General features: G+C 34.2%; 1 pseudogene; it reads left to right on the top strand.

Moving 5' to 3' along the window:
* Positions 1–376: 376 nt before the first annotated feature.
* LOC127110548 (uncharacterized) lies at positions 377–7,096 on the top strand (annotated as a pseudogene).
* The last annotated feature ends 9,898 nt before the right edge of the window (positions 7,097–16,994 follow it).

Genomic DNA, 16,994 nt, shown 5'->3' with positions numbered 1-16,994 from the left:
TAACCTTCCATCTGCATCAGAGGTTGCAACACTAATTGTTGGTGATTATGATGTTGCAGATTTTGATAGAGATGTGGTGGTTGAAACTTTGTCCGGATTGTTACAGTGTATTTCTACATTTGAGCCAGCGTATTAGCCATTGCAATATCCATTATTATTTACTAGAGGAGAATATGGGTTTAAAGGAGATATTCCATTCAAAGAAAATTCAAATGCATCTACAAAGAAGAAAAAGTTCATCACTCAATTGGAGTGGGTTGCTTATAGAATTCAACAAAGAGCTATTGAGCATTCAACAATAGTGTTTTCTAGAAGACTACTTCAACAATTTTTGGTGGATTAATTTAGTACAATAGAGTCATATCGCTTGAAGTACATGAGGGGTCATCAAAAAGACTTAAGAGTAGACGTGTACAAAGGATTAATCGAGTTTATTCTAAAAGGAGAAACTGATCCAGCTACAGCAGGAAAAAGAATTGTTTTGCCATCAACTTTTGTTGGCGGAGCAAGATATATGATACAAAACTATCAAGATGTTATGGCCATATGTTCTTGGGCTGGATATCCTAATTTGTTTATCACATTCACATGCAACCATAAATGGACTGAATTGGTGGAATTTTTGCATACCTACATTCTCAAACCTGAAGATCGGCCCAACTTGGTAAGTCGGTTGTTTAAAGTTAAACTTAATCAGCTGATAAAAGATATCAAGCAGGGTGATATTTTTGGCAAAGTCAAAGCTGGTATGCACAAGTTATTATTGTCATTTATACATGAATTTTTTTGCATTAGTTTTTATATATCTTATAAATAAATGATTATAAAAACAACCATTTTTGAACAAATTAACTAATTGTTAATATTTATATTTTGCATTGATATATACTATTGAATTTCAGAAGCGTGGACTTCCACTTGCTCACATATTAGTTTTCTTGCAACCAAGCTTTAGATTTGTCCACCCTCATGATATTCACAAAACAATATCAGCTAAGATTCCAAATAAGAACAAAGATCGTGAGCTTTTTAAAATTGTAACTTCAATTATGATACATGGTCCATGCGGTACTCAAAATAAAAATTCCCCTTGCATGCAAAAAGGCAAGTGTACCAAACATTTTCCAAAAAAGTTTGTTGATTCTACAATGATTGACTCAGAAGGTTATCATGTCTACAGAATGAGAGATAATGGTGCATTCATACAAAAAGGTAATTCATTTGTTGATAATAGATTTGTGACTCCATATAATACAAAACTATTGTTGAAATATAATGCTCATCTAAATGTTAAATGGTGCAATCAGTCACGATCTATAAAGTATCTCTTTAAATATGTCAACAGAGGTCATGGTCGTGTTACTATGGGATTTTAAAATGTTGCTAATGATAGAAAAAATCCTGATTTTGATGAAATAAAGATGTACTACGACTGTCGATATCATATATATATATATATATATATATATATATATATATATATATATATATATATATATATATATATATATATATATATATATATACACACACACACACACACAACACTTTATTTTAATATTTAATATAGTTTTTTTTAACTTAATTTAATATTTGTGATTGATTTTTTATAATTTTTTAAATTTAAATAGTTATATATATTGTAAAATATATATAAATTGCAGATTTGGTTTTGACTACCGATCAATTGAAGAGTTATACCTTGGCTGAGATTAAGAGTCTATTTGCAAAATAACAATAGAAGTTTAGAAAAGTATCCTGAAATGCCTCAACCGGATAGAGCATTGTTACATGATAGGTAAAATAAATTGATTTATAATGACTTGAACTATGACATACGCTCATAGGCTGAAGAGCATTGTAGATTGATGTCAACAATGACCACCAATAAAGGAGGATACATGATCGTATCATGAATCAGATTGAAGAAAATAGGCAGGGTATTTTTATTTATTTATGGTTATGGAGGAACCGATAAGATGTACATATGGAAGGCAATGTCTGCATCATTAAGGTCAATGGGTGAAATTGTTCTAACTGTCGTATCAAGTGGCATATCTGCATTACTAATTCCTGGTGGAAGAACTGCACATTCAAGGTTTGCTATACCTATAAATGTTGATGAATACTCGACATGTGATATAAGATCCAAAGACCCTTTAGTCGATTTAATACGACATGCAAAACTAATTATATGGGATGAAGCGCCTATGATGCACAAGCATTGTTTTGAAGTTGTTGATTGTACTTTACAAGATATAATGCATAAAAAAATATCCCATTTGGTGGAAAAGTAGTTATGTTATGTAGATATTTTCGTCAAATCCTTCATGTCATACCAAAGGGAACAAGACAAGAAGTTGTAAATTCTACCATAAACTCTTTGCATCTTTGGAGCTATTGTGAAGTACTTACTTTAACAATAAACATGAGACTTCTAACTGGTAGTTTAGACACTAAAATTTAAGAGAGAAAGACATTTTCAGAATGGATATTGGAAGTTGGTGATGGTAGAATTGGAGATGTCAACGATGTTGATATCATAGTTCAAATACCATATGATTTGTTGATTCCTAGCTTTGGCAACCCTCTTTCATCTACTGTTGAGAGCATATATCCGAATCTATTACAAAACATACATGATATATCATTTTTTTTCAGAATATAGTTATTTTAGCTCCTAAGAGTACAATTGTTGATACCATTAATGAGTATATGTTGGATTTCATACCTGGAGAAGAAAATACTTATTTGAGTTATGATTTACCGTGTAATACCAAGTCTAACCTTAATATGTCAGATGATATACACACTCCTGAATTTATAAATACAATTGTTTCTTCTAGACTTCCAAATTACAAGTTAAGATTAAAGGTTGGAGTATATGTAATGCTATTGAGAAATATTGATCAGTCTTTAGGGTTGTGCAATGGAACTCGGTTGATAATTACAAAAATGGGAAGATACATACTTGAAGGAATGGTTATATCCAGTAATAATGCTAGTCAAAAGGTTTTTATTCCAAGGTTATCGTTGACTCCTTCTGATAAAAGAGTTCCTTTTAAATTTCAACGTCGACAATTTCCATTAGTGGATTCATTTGCAATAACTGTCAATAAGAGTCAAGGTCAATCACTTAAATCTGTTGGAGTATACCTGCCCCAGTCAATTTTTTCCCATGGACAACTATATATTGCACTATCAAGGGTTACTTCCAAGAAAGGATTAAATATATTACTAACCGATGACGAAGGTCAAGATACAACTGAAACTGGAAATGTCATTTACAAAGAAGTCTTTCGTAATATCCAATAATTATTTATTTACTTATTTATCAATAACTATGTGACTTGGAATATTATACTTTATGCAATTCTAAATTTTAGATTAAATTATATTATGTTATAAGTTTGTTTGCAAATTTTTCATATATTATATTAATTTATATATATAATATTCTAAAACACATGTACATCACACGGGTTAATGTCTAGTAAATATAGAAAGCACGGAAGTCTTCTTCCAATTAGAGTTCGTCAGTTTCTACTCTTCTTCTCGAACCCGATTGAAGCGGTAGTGTATTTTCCAAAATGGAAGAAGAATAATTTCTCCCACAAGTTTGCATTACTACAAATATTACATTTTATGACAAAGTTTTCACCTCACTCAACAAAAAACTGAGGTAAAATTCCATGACGCGCTATGTTTTTATTTTTTTTCAAGCAATTAACATTTATTCCCTCGGTTTATGAAAAAAGTCGAGGGGTAAATTAATTCAGGGTACATGCTTCGAGTCCCAACAACTACAACTTTTATTTTATTTTTCTTTAAAAGTGATTTCTTTCTTATTATTTAAGATTTTTTATTATTATTAAATATTACATTCCCTCGGTTTCTCAAATAACTGAGGGGTATCATACACATATTTTACTATAAAAGGATTCATTCACTAAGTTTACCCTAAACCTAACTCACAAATTCAGCCGCTCCATACTCTTAAACGTCCTTATGTCTGATGGATTGCAAGACAGGAAAAATTTGGTTATGTCTTTTTGTTCTTCTTACACCAACCTTTAGCAAATCATTTTTATGTTCTTGCAATCTGTCTCACGTAATGGTGATGGAGTTGTTCTTGTTGTTATTCACGACAACGTTTAATGGAATAATTTTCCAATGTTGTTAATCAAAGAAAACTTTCTATAATATATATATATATATATATATATATATATATATATATATATATATATATATATATATATATATATATATATATATATATATATATATATATATATTGATTTCTTAGGTTGACAACATTGAGAAATTTATTCTTAATCATATTACAACTCACACAAAAATTTGTGAATGGTAAAAAAATTTGAAAAATGAAAAAATACATATGTTACTTCAAATTTTTTTATTCACCATTTTGTTGGCAATAGAAGTCATCTATTACCTCAGTTCTTTTAGAAACCGAGGTTAAAACCAAAGTGAAAAATAAGCATATTTATTGAGTTTCTTCGCAATCCTTAAACAAATCTTTGTCGTTTATTTAGTGAGTATCAACGCTCAAGACACTATCATAAGTGATCCACGTGAAACCTAAAAGACATTCATTCAGAAGGATCATGCCACATTATAAAAACACTTTGAATATCAAAAATTGATCATGAAATCATTTGTCATGAAAATATTGAAACTTTTTTATTTTATATCATAAATATTGAAATATTGTTCTATATGATAGATTGCAAGAGCTGAAAAATGTTTGGGTTTAAGGATCAAATATTTGGGTTTAAGGTTTGTGTTATTAAATAATCATATAACTGAATATTTATTTTATTGGCTTAAATAGTCTTTTGGTCCCTGTAAGTTAGCAAGTTTTGGGTTTTGGTCCTTGTAAAATATATTTTGTTGTCTGAGTCCCTATATCTCATTTTTTATGTTGGTTTTAGTCCCTAAAGTCAAAATCCGCAACCCTCCTGCGGATTTTACTTTTAGGGACTAAAACTAATACAAAAGTGAGATATAGAGACTCAGACCAAAAATAAATAAATTACAGGGACCAAAATCAAAAACTCGCTAACTTACAGGGACCCAAAGACTATTTAAGTCTAGTTTATTTATCTAACTTTTTTTGTTTTATATAAGAAACAAATGCATAAAGTATCCAACATTTGATCTTCCCCAAGATTCAAAGAAATGAGGATCCATCATTTGTTCTTCACCTACAATGATGACGATGAACCAAATTAAAAATTTGTTATATATTTTTACTTTAATATTTTGTGTAAACAATGTAATATTATGTGTAAATAATGTAATATTATGTGTAAATAATATAATTTTTAATAATTTAATTGAATGTTGTGTGTAAAAAATGTAATTTGTATTAAAAATATATTTTCATGACGATTTCAACTATCTCCTCGATTATCCAAAAACCGAGAGGTAAAGTGTCAAGTTTCCATGACACCCTTCGTTACCTCGCTTGTATCGGCGAGGTAAAATCATCTTTGTGTCCGACGTAACATGTACTTTTTATAATAGTGTCGTCTCCCTTTCAAAAGGTGTCTAGTAATGGTGGAGAAGTAAGTAACAGTTTTGAAACTAGGTTTTTTCTCCTTATTAAAAGAATCAATGGAAACCTAACTTGGTGTGGTGCTTTGGCTGTGCTCAGAAAGGAAACAACGATTAAAAGTTTTGGGAAGCAATTTTGGGGATGTCCTCACTATAAGGTATGATATATCTTCTTAATTTCCAATTTTGATTTGACACAGTGGGTTATATTTCTCCAACTTAAGCAGGGGAATACAAATAATGGATGCGATTATTTTGATTCGTATTGTGATGAAGTGAAATATGATAAGAACATGTTTATCATGAAGAAGAAAAAAAGGTTACAAATTTTAGAAAAAGAGAATGAAGATGCATATCACAAATTGGTTCAATGTGAAGGAAGAATTGAAAGACAAAGAGATAAAATTGATGCGCAAAAGCAAGACTTAGAAGAACTTGAGGTGGCTCTTAAGAACACAATAAAGTGGAAGCCAATTTGGAAAAATGTATGTTTTGTAGTTATAAGTGTATTAATGTACAATTTGATAATGTAATGAAATGTTATTTCTGCAATGAAATGTTGTGGTGTAGTTTTATAGAGTATTAATATAATGAAATGTTGGTTATGCAACGATAATGTAATGAAATATTGTTTTTGCAATGAAATGTAATTCTGCTATAAGTGTTTTGACTGGTTTAATTGTTTGTATTGGTATAAAAACATTTGATATTATATATAAGAATTTTAACTAGTATAAGTGTTGTAATCGGTATACATAAATTTGATAATGTAGTGAAATGTTAATATTTTGCAATGAAATGTAATTCTGCTATAAGTGTTTTAACTGGTATAAAACATTTGATAATCGAATTGGATAAATGTTTTAACTAGTATACATAAATGTGATAATTGAACTTATATAATGATACAAGTGTAACCAAAACTGACTAACCAAAATATTAACCTTCATTCATTAAGTACCAACATTCAAGGGTTCCAAAGTAGACTAACAAAAGATAACCTAATACATCATAATGATTCCCATGCAAGGGTTCCAAAAGAGACCTAAAACAGAAAACATAATAGTTGTTTTGCACTAGTTCAAAATTACACTTAACTTTCATGATAATAGGGTACCAAAAGAGACCTAAAACATAAAAGTCTATTTTTTTCTTCTTACTTATTTCAGATGCATTGAGCCTAGTTATAGGGAATGTTACATTCTCTTTCACACTTAGCCTGGTTGTAGAACCTGGTGATCCTACACTTCTTTTGGTCTCCTAATGCTCAACTTCTTGACTGGAGTTATTGATCCACTTGCTTGAGTCAATGATTTTGTTTGTGCAGGTCTTCATCCACTTGCTTGAGCCAGTGATTTTGTTTTTGCAGGCCTTGATCCACCTGTCATAACTCGTGTTTTACTAGCCTGAGTTGTTGGATATTGAGTACGAGTTGTATGAGTTTGAGTCTGAGTTGCCTATCATTGGCATTGTTGAGGTTGATTCTGAGTTGGCTAAGATTGGCCTTGCTTAGTTACCTGAGATTAACCTTGTTGAGTTGTCTGAGATTGACCATGTTGAGTTTCCTGAGGTGGATACTTCCAAGCTTCCTTGTTGTGACCACTTTTCTTGCACCTACTGCATTTAATATGTAATTAAGTCCTCCTTATTTTGTAATCAGAGCTATCAAGTTCTCCTTACTCGAGATTCCTTTTTTTTCTTTGGCCTTTGATCGATAAATTAACAAGTATATTAATCTATCAATGTAGTAATAATGGGAAAAATCCTAAATATCGATCTCAAGGACTGCGTGACGATATAGGGTTCACGTTTCTTTTTAGTTAAACAAAAGCAATTAGGGGTTTTGAATTGTGTTTGTAGTTAACAAGATTGAATAAAAGCAAAATTAAAATATAGTAGAAAACAATATGAGTAAAGTGTTTTAGGAATTAGGGTTTGATCATGAACCCGTTAATAATCTTAACTTGACCTTGTATTAACTTACTTTATCTTCACATATTACCATTCTCAAGTGTATCTACTCATAAGTCCTTACTGAGTAAACCTTTAAACATTCAAATTAACTCATATGTCCATAGTGAATTATAAATGAGTTTAAACATTCAATTATCAAGAACATGTACTTTAGTCTATCAAATCATATAGGTTTCTAAATGGTATACCTAGTCCTAGGTGATATCTAAGATAAAATATTTCCATTAAGTGTTATTGTTGACAGTCATGCCTAACATATAACCGTAAATCATCCTCAATTTGTCCGAGAGACAAAGCATTAAACTCAGAAGAGAAATAAATCTATTAGAAAATAAAAGGTAATTCACTACAAGGTTCAAATCAAAGTTATCAACATAATCAATCGCAACTACCCATCCCTAGCACTAAGGTGCTTAGCTACTCATACCAATGAAAAGAAACATTACAAAGAATCAAGATGAAGAGGTCTTCAATGGTGAAAATCCTTGAAGATTACGCCTGCCTCACTTCCAGTGTATTCTCTCACTCCTAAATCGTGTTTTGCCGTTAAAAATCAAGTCAACCCCTCAAAAAATCACTTCCCAACTTTAAATACGTCAAATTGGACTTTTTTTTGCGATTTGTGGCCCCCGTACACGTATGGGGGTGCCATACATGTATGAGGGCATACGGGGTTAGGCCATAAACGTATGGGGGCAGGCCATACGCGTATAGGCAAAAACACACATTTTTTCATATCCGATACGCATATGAGAAAGTTGATACGCGTAGGGGCAGACAATTTCGTATTAGCATTTGGTATCTTCATGAAAGTTGTAGACCTTGATGTTAGCTTTCATTTGCTGTCGGTTCCATGTCATTCAGAGTTAAGAATCTCTAGATATGATCAAAATACCACACGTCTATCATGATGTGGAACATGCTAAAAAATAGACTTTGTGAATGTTTCTGAAAATTCGCCGCGTTCCTTTTCCGGCCATTTATTTGACTTCCACAAACCTGCAAAATATGTTAACCTTCCCCAAAAGATAAAAAATACCATAAATAATTAAAACATAAAAAAATACAAAAATTAAAGAAACTGACATACAAACCACTCAATCTTTATAGAAAATGAAAATAATACGCATACTTTCACCTGTTAAAATGATAATAACTATAGAAGAAATGGTGACTGGTCAATCTTCTTGGGAATTTTTTGAAAGCTGGTGGCTGCACATCAATAAAACATGTTTTTTCCTATAGGTTAGACCCATTAACAGGATAAATGGCTTAGTTGTATGCTTCTTGATATTTGGCTTTTTTTGAAAATATCAGGTATGTAATCCTCTATCCTAAAGTTCATGCTCTTCATGGAAGCAATTGCATGGACACGGGGTAAGGCTGTGAGTTTCCATTTCCCACGTGAGTAATTGTGTTCTTGCAAGTTGACAGAGACCTTATCTCCAGAGTTTTCAAGGTGCCTGACCTCAAAAATGTGCTCGGCAAACATTCTGAAATATAAATATAGCACATCATTTTTTAGTGTACATATGATTCAACACACAAGTTGACAAAGAATATATAAGTCAATACCATACCTAACAATCCACATGTTGGTGTAGCCATTAATTCTCTCAGTCTTATTCGTCAAAATATATCATCATCATTATCAGTATACATTACCAACAAAAGTTTATAAAATAGGAATAGCAAGATATTATCATCATTACTAAAGAAAGTTCCTAAAATATTATTACATATTTCTAATGTTAGGCAAAATATCATCATTATCATTGTACTTTCCAAATCATATTATATTTGATGCCTACCTCTCCATCAACAATGTTCTGATTTCTTTTAGTAGTGTTATTATTGGATTAACTCTTTCGTGTTATTCATAAATATTGAAGTCAAATAATAACACTATTTAAGGCCTCTGACATGTTATTCAGCAAGCTATCACACTTGGAGTTTGTTTTGAACTGAGATTTGCTCTAGAACCGAGGAGGTGTTTTCATCGTGTGCTTAAAGTCTTCTATGTTGACTATTTTCATTTCTCTCATCTCCATTTCGCAACCTGGTGGATAGGTTGACTTTGTAGCTTTCTATATAATCTCTTTCAGCTTCTTTCTAGGAAACTTCTTTCTAAAATTGTTGTATAGATGGTGTACACAAAACCTTTGTTCCACACCTAGTAACAACTCATCTATAGCTGGAAACAGGCCTTGCCAATAAACATAAAATGTTACGAAATCATTGAAAACAGATTTATTAACCTAACATTATAAACATTGAAAACATTCAAATAACTTTTGTTGATCTGGTATGAATGTATAGGTACAACACTGGTTTCTACCTCTAAAATCCTCTATTAGTAGTTCCAAGTGAAGGAGAATTGTCATCCAAGGCGCAACGGAATTTAAAAATTTCTCCTTTAATGATCCTTACGAATGGGCATGATCAGTGATAGAATCGTTACCTCTTGTGGCGATTCAAACCTTTGGTGTAGATCTCTGATAATGATCAAAACCTTTGATACAGATCCATGGAGTGATCACGAACGTTGAACGATGACAACGTCTCTACTCAGTCCACACGAACGGATTCCTTCAATTGCAGTGCTAGCTGTTATGAATGAAGGCTTTGAGTGAGAGAGAGAGAGAGAGGGAAACCAAACTCCAAGTCTTCACTTGAGTTTGAGTTTGAGTGGAGTGACAATGCTTATACCCAAGGGGTTCTATTTATAGAACCACTTGTGTGGGCTTCAAGCTAAAAAGCCCACTTAAGTGTATTTTGGCCCATATCTCATAATATGCCAAAATCACTTAAATATTTGGTACCTTACCATATTTCGTCTCCCACTTAAGTGCACCGTACCTTACGGTGTTCCTTAGTTACTCTATTTCTCATAAATCCGTCCTTTGTGTGTGACCCTGTAGGTTTTCGCGACGTTGGCAATTATATTAAATCACGCATTTAACATAATAAACAGTGAGCGGTATCTAGCAACACATCATTGCTACCCAAGACACGAAAATGTCATGTGATCTGACAAAACCTCATGTGATAATAATTATGTGTATAATTACCCCTTTGCCCTTATGTCTATATTGAACACAAGGTATAGACCGTGTCACCCTTGTCCAGTTCAATATTTGGGCCCATAGATATTTATCCTGTTACGCAGGATGGGCAAATTCCATCTAGGACACTCATGTCCCTCAACATGCTTTGTGGAGTACCCATTAACTGTCTTTATGGTTATCCAGTTACGGACAACGTTGGATCAGCAATAAAGCACTTGACTCTACATCTAGGATCCATAGTGGTTTCAGGTCGAAGAGTGGTATACACTATTATCACCATGAGAATAACTTATGACACTTTGCATAACTTTCTATATAGTATTCTCATAGCGGGTCAATCCGATATAAATATTACTCCTAATATTGATACCTATGTTTAAGACTTGATAACTCTTTATCCATGATCCATGAGATGTGATCATCAGTCTACAAACATAATAGTCTTAATGCTTTAATGTTATCCCACTTCACACTAAAGCTCGACTACGGATACTTTAAGAATAGTGTCCTTATGTTTAATGTGTTCTCATGATTAAGTCACACTTAATACATTAAACGGACTATCTATTCCAGGGACTTTATTAATTAACCATAATAAAGAAAAAGCCTTTTATTATTTATTAATAAATAATTCGATACAAGTACCAAAAGTATTGGCCTCTAGGGCTTACACCAACACCAAGGACCATGTTCAGGTGTCCTTTGTTTCACCTTCAATAATTATAAAGGCTATTCGCACCATTTGATCATTTGGATCTCTTCATATGGTTTGCAATATTTATCCTCCACATAGTCTCTTCAAAAAACAACCATCAAGTTCAATTATAGGTCAACATAGTTTGAAACTATCTTTACATGTTACATAACATATATATAGTCTTTGGAAGTGAGGCCTTTTATTAACTACATTATTTGGAACAGGTTGAACATTAACATTGACAGTTGAACCATGATTTATTTTAAGAATTTGGAAACCTGGTAAACCCTAAATTTTAAAGAGACGAAACTTTGGACTTACCGGTAAATTTGTCTTCCTCTTTTTTATTCAACCTTAGTAGATCCGCTCTCAGTTGTTGAATATACGTGAGAAGCACTTCATTCCCAGCTCTTCATTCTCGCCACTTTGTTGTCTTCGTTCTCTTCGTTCCCATAAAATTACAAATAAATGAGGTCAAATAAGGACAATGAATCTCAAATACACTTAAATCTTCCAACTCAGCAGAAAATAATACATGTAACCAATTACTAATCCAAAAAGGTGACATTTGGCATCCTCAGTTGGCTTTGACTAACGCCTTTGACGTCAAGGATAAATGCGACATTGTTTGTATATTTAAGGGATCAATATGGTCACTTTTTAAGTTAAGGGACTAAATCGAACCCTGGCCAAAAAGATATGGGACGAAAATGGCTATTAAGCCTTAAAAAAATTACGGAGATGCATCCGTATAAACATTCAACATCTAGAGTGTACACTTTCTACTTCTGAAGATGCATATTTGAATGGTATTTAATCGAAAGGGCACTAGAATCCTTTCTCCCTTCTCATTTCTCATAATACTCTCAAACTCTCCGACTTTCATCTCTCAAAATCTCTCAACTCACATTCACTCAAAATCATTCAAGACACTTCCAAATCTTCTTCCATTAACATCAAAATGATCAAAGAACTCATTCAACATCAAACTCCAGTCACATTTGGTAAGTTTTTTATTTTTTTCATTTTCCATCAACTTATGTAGAAATTAAGCATTAGGTTATGTAATAGGTAGTTTAGATATGTAATTTACATTAAAAAAAGTGTTTGATAGGTTATTTTATTGAAAATGCATTAGTTTAGCTATTGGGTCAAACTGCATGTCCACCACTGACTAGGTCTGAGTTGCAAAACCTTATAGAGATGCATCTCTGTAAAGTTGTAACGTATTTCTCAGAAACCACAGATGTATCTCCGGAATTCATCTATCTTCATTTTTTTGCTTGATCTGATATGTTTCATATGCCTAATGGTTGTGTGTTTTTCTTTTAGGCATTATGGTTGATAGGCATGGCAGAGTTGTGCAACATGCACCAGTTCAGAGGGAAAGGAGTTTCTTAATGTAGAGCAGGTTGTACACCATAAAGTATGTGCTATTATAGCATACTTGTTGTATTTGGTTGGCACATACATCTTCATGTACAAGAGTGCCACATATGTTGTTTTGGTATACATGTGATACTTCTATGACCTAAAGCAGGTCCATGAGTACAATTGGGGGGTCGCTTGTTTGGTATACTTGTATTCTAAGTTAGGCAAAGGTTGTATGTGGAAGACGAAACAAGTTACATGCATCATCAAACTTTTGACGGTAATATTTATACATCATTTAGTGCCATTTTTTTAATAATTAAAATATACATCCATTTTTACATCTTTTACTAATTATTTAAACTTTCCATTTCCAGGCTTGAATTCTCTAGTGCTTTCCCCACATACTGGTTGGTCATGTGTGTCGACCTACACTGAGGATATGCCACATGCTATGAGATTCTCCCCACTCCGAAGGAACTAGACGAAGCATTCATACATAGTGTATCTTAACCATGCTAGCAGCAAAGGATATACAATTTAATGTGTATTCCATTCACCGTGAGACGCATATTTTGGACGACATTGCCTTCTACTCTAGTTAGTTGGCTTGTAGTTTACATTTGACATTTTCTCATATGCCTAAACGCGTTATGAGGCAGTTCGTCAGAGCATCTCTAAATTAAATGCAAAGACTGCTATCTGGTGTGGTTATGAAGATGCATCTCTGAAATTTGTCTGGTATGATCACAGAGATGCATATAATGATCAATTATTGTCAACATAAGGCATTTTACTAGAGAATGTATGTGGTGTATATTGATTTATTACAAAGATGCATCTCTATAACAAATTTTGAACAACATTGGGATGCTACTGAATTTGACTGCGTTTGAGAAATACATATGGTGCATCTGAAGATGTATCTCCGAAATTTGAGGAGCATTTTTTGTTTTACAGAGGCTTTTTTTCCAACACATAGGGTGAGGTTAGAAATCCCCTTTATTTTTTAAGAGAGAGGGTGTAACACCCCATTTTATTTAAATTATTTATTTTATTTTATTTATGCTTTATTTATTTAATTAAATAAATTGGTATGCATTGGGTTGATAATTAAGTGTTTTGGCATGGTTATGATATGTTGGGGTTGGTATAAAATGTTATTTATTTAATTAAATAATATTAAAATTAAATAGAGAATGGGGGTTTTGGGTGCAAAATAGAATTTATGAGAAAAATAGGGTGAATTGTGAGAACTATGAGAGAAGTTGGGCCCTAGTGTAATTAGTAGGAGATAAAATTAGGTTTTCTAATAAAAAGGGATTAGAAACCTAAAAGTTTGAAGTACGTGTCTTTTCGGAGAGAAAAAGCAAGATAGACAAACATAGGGCTTGAGGAAGAGGAAGGGACCACCATTGTCGTATAGGTTTAGAGTTGTTGTTGAAAATCTAATGTAAGGGGGATTACTCTAAATATGGTGTCAATTGTATGATTGGAAGGGAGAAGTAATTAATCTCTATTAGGTTTTCTCTATTTTCCTCCATTGATTGAATGTTTGATGATATGGATGAAAACATTGTTATAATATGATGTAACTGTTGTAATTATTCTGAAATTCTGTACTAATTTGCCATGAAAATTAGGTGTTTGAAATCATAATAGCGGTATGAGTTGTTTTCATATGTTTGGCATAAGTGTGTTGATAAAATGTTAAAAGTTGTGATTAATTAATTAATTTGAGAAATAATCTATTAGTGTGTAAGGTTATGATGATAACATGTTGTCTCCTTGCTGTTTATGATCGATTGAAGGGTCTGGGGAAAAAAATTGGAGTTCTAAACTGAACTCCATAGCAGAAACGCATTATGCTTCTGTTAAGAGGGTGACGGGTGTCACCTGCATGATGATCGACATGGTCGTCAAGCGCGTTAAGACGCTGATAGGCATCAGCTATCTGACGGGGAGACCGTCGTGATCTCCATGCAAGTGTAAAGCATTATCGATCGTTACTGGGGTGACGGTTTAGGGAAAATGAGGATGACGGGGTGTCACCCTGGTGATGGGTTACCAGTCATCATGTCAGTGGGACTTGTCACCATGTCAGTGGATGCTCATTGGGTTGCTGAGCTGGGTTTTTGATGTCATTTTGTCGTGTGATCGATGTTTGGTTGTTGTTTGGTGTATCCAGATGAATATTAGTTAATTAGTTGAATTGTTTAATTAATCTAATGGTGTTGTATTGTCTTGATGAGGAGATAATTATGTGATGACCATATAATTTAGATTGTGGTAAGTAGTCCAACTATGGGGAAAAGAAAGATACAACAGAGCCGCCACCGTGCGTTATTTATCCCAAAAGAGGGAAAGGAAACGCTCAGAGTAAACCTGGGAAAAGACATGGTCTCGCGACCAAAGAGTATGGGTTCGGGAGTCGGTTATGCGAAGGGAAGGTATTAGCACCCCTACGCATCCGTAGTACTCTACGGGATCCACGCACAAAAGGAAGGAAAATGGTTGCTATAACACTGCTCACACACACACACTGGCTGAAAGAAACGCGAGAAACTGACTGAAACTGACTCGGCAGGATGTCGTATCCTGGGCCTACTTAGTCCATCAGGCATAGACATCAGAGTCGAAGTAGTTCGGACTGGGGGGACGACACATGCTCGCTAGGATGTCGCATCCTATGCATACGTATCTTCTCGGACGAGAGAAGAATCAGAGCATTCGTAGCTCGGCTGACACGCACACAAACAAACAAAGGCAAAGGCAAACATGGAGCCCGACTGCCAATCACTGGACTTATATCAGCATCCGAACCAAAACACACGCAAAGAGGCAAACGTGGAGCCCAAATGCCAATCACTGGACTTACATTGACATCCGAACCTAAACACACGCACACTGGAACCCAAATGCCACTCGATGGACTCACATCGGCTTCTAAGCACACAACAACGCAACAGGTTGATAGGGAGTCGGGGACTCAGCCTATAACTGTCAAACAAAACACAAAAAGAAAAGAAAGGCGCCCGGAGAGATCAGCTCAATCTCCTGCCTACATACTTCATCTGGTATGAAGATCAGGGCGATGTAGTTCCCCTACGCAGGGATAAAGGATTAGCCTAACCAGATAACAGAGGGAGACACAACTAGGGAGACTACGACTCGAGCCTAGATGTTATCATGCAAATTCGTCCCTAAGTTAAGGTTTCTAGCTAAATGGCACAAGGGCCAACCTATCCTAAGCATGGCTCACACAGGAAGCAAACCACACACACTCTTAACTTGCACAGGAAGCAAGCCAAGTAAAACCTAACTTGCACAGGAAGCAAGTCTAAACTAATCCTAACTTGCACAGGAAGCAAGTCAAACAATCCTACCTTGCACAGGAAGCAAGTCAAACAATCCTATCTTGCACAGGAAGCAAGTCAAACAATCCTACAAGCACAGATAGCACACGCTATACGCAAACAAGTGGCTCAAACAAGGGTTAGGTTTTAGTCAAGGGGTCATATCAACCTCGACAAACAAACCTCTAGAATGGGGTGAATGTTGCTCTTAACCTTGCCATTGAGGGGCTAAGGTGAAGCAGATGAAAGGATGAAGTGAGGATGAGACCTCACAGCTCTTATCCCTGGCCTGGGAGAGCTCAAGACAAGAATGTGTGGGTTCAGAAAGTGGGAACCCTTCTACTCATTTAAAACTGACTCAACTGTGCAATTGCACAAGATCTTGGGTTTGTATCTGCAATGCATCAACACAGTGGTGTGAGCAAAGCAGATGACACACTGAATAGTGGGGGATAGACTGCATATCCCTACCTTCCACCAATTGCCTCTTCACTTAGGAGGACTTTGACTCTATGCAAGGACAAAATTAAACAATCACAAACATTGCCTCTTAAGGAGGACTTCAGACAGTTGCCTGGCCAAGTAACAGGCCAGGTCTTCCAGACTACATGAAGTAAAAGAGACATACCTCAATGCAAATTGCTTATACAAGCAAAGCAAAGCAAAAAGTTCACAAGGAACTAAGCAACTAAAGCACCTGAAACAGTCAAGCAGATGTTAGTATACAACTTCAAACAAAGTGAAAGGAAACAGAGGCCAACAGTCAATTAGAGGCACATGGATGTGCAAGGCACAAGGCTTAAGGCATGTGAGTCAAGCCACCTACAATACAAACAAGTTAGACAATGATTCTTAAGCAAGCTCAATCAAAAGAATTGGTCTCAATGGCCATTTGATGGTCAACCTGAAAACACAAGCTCAAAGGTGAGTAACAGGACCACTAGG

This window comes from Lathyrus oleraceus, chromosome 1, assembly GCF_024323335.1.
Source record: "Lathyrus oleraceus cultivar Zhongwan6 chromosome 1, CAAS_Psat_ZW6_1.0, whole genome shotgun sequence".
NCBI classification, from domain to species: domain Eukaryota; kingdom Viridiplantae; phylum Streptophyta; class Magnoliopsida; order Fabales; family Fabaceae; genus Lathyrus; species Lathyrus oleraceus.
Note: the sequence above shows the minus strand (reverse complement) of the source record. Positions and strands in the feature narration are given on the sequence as shown.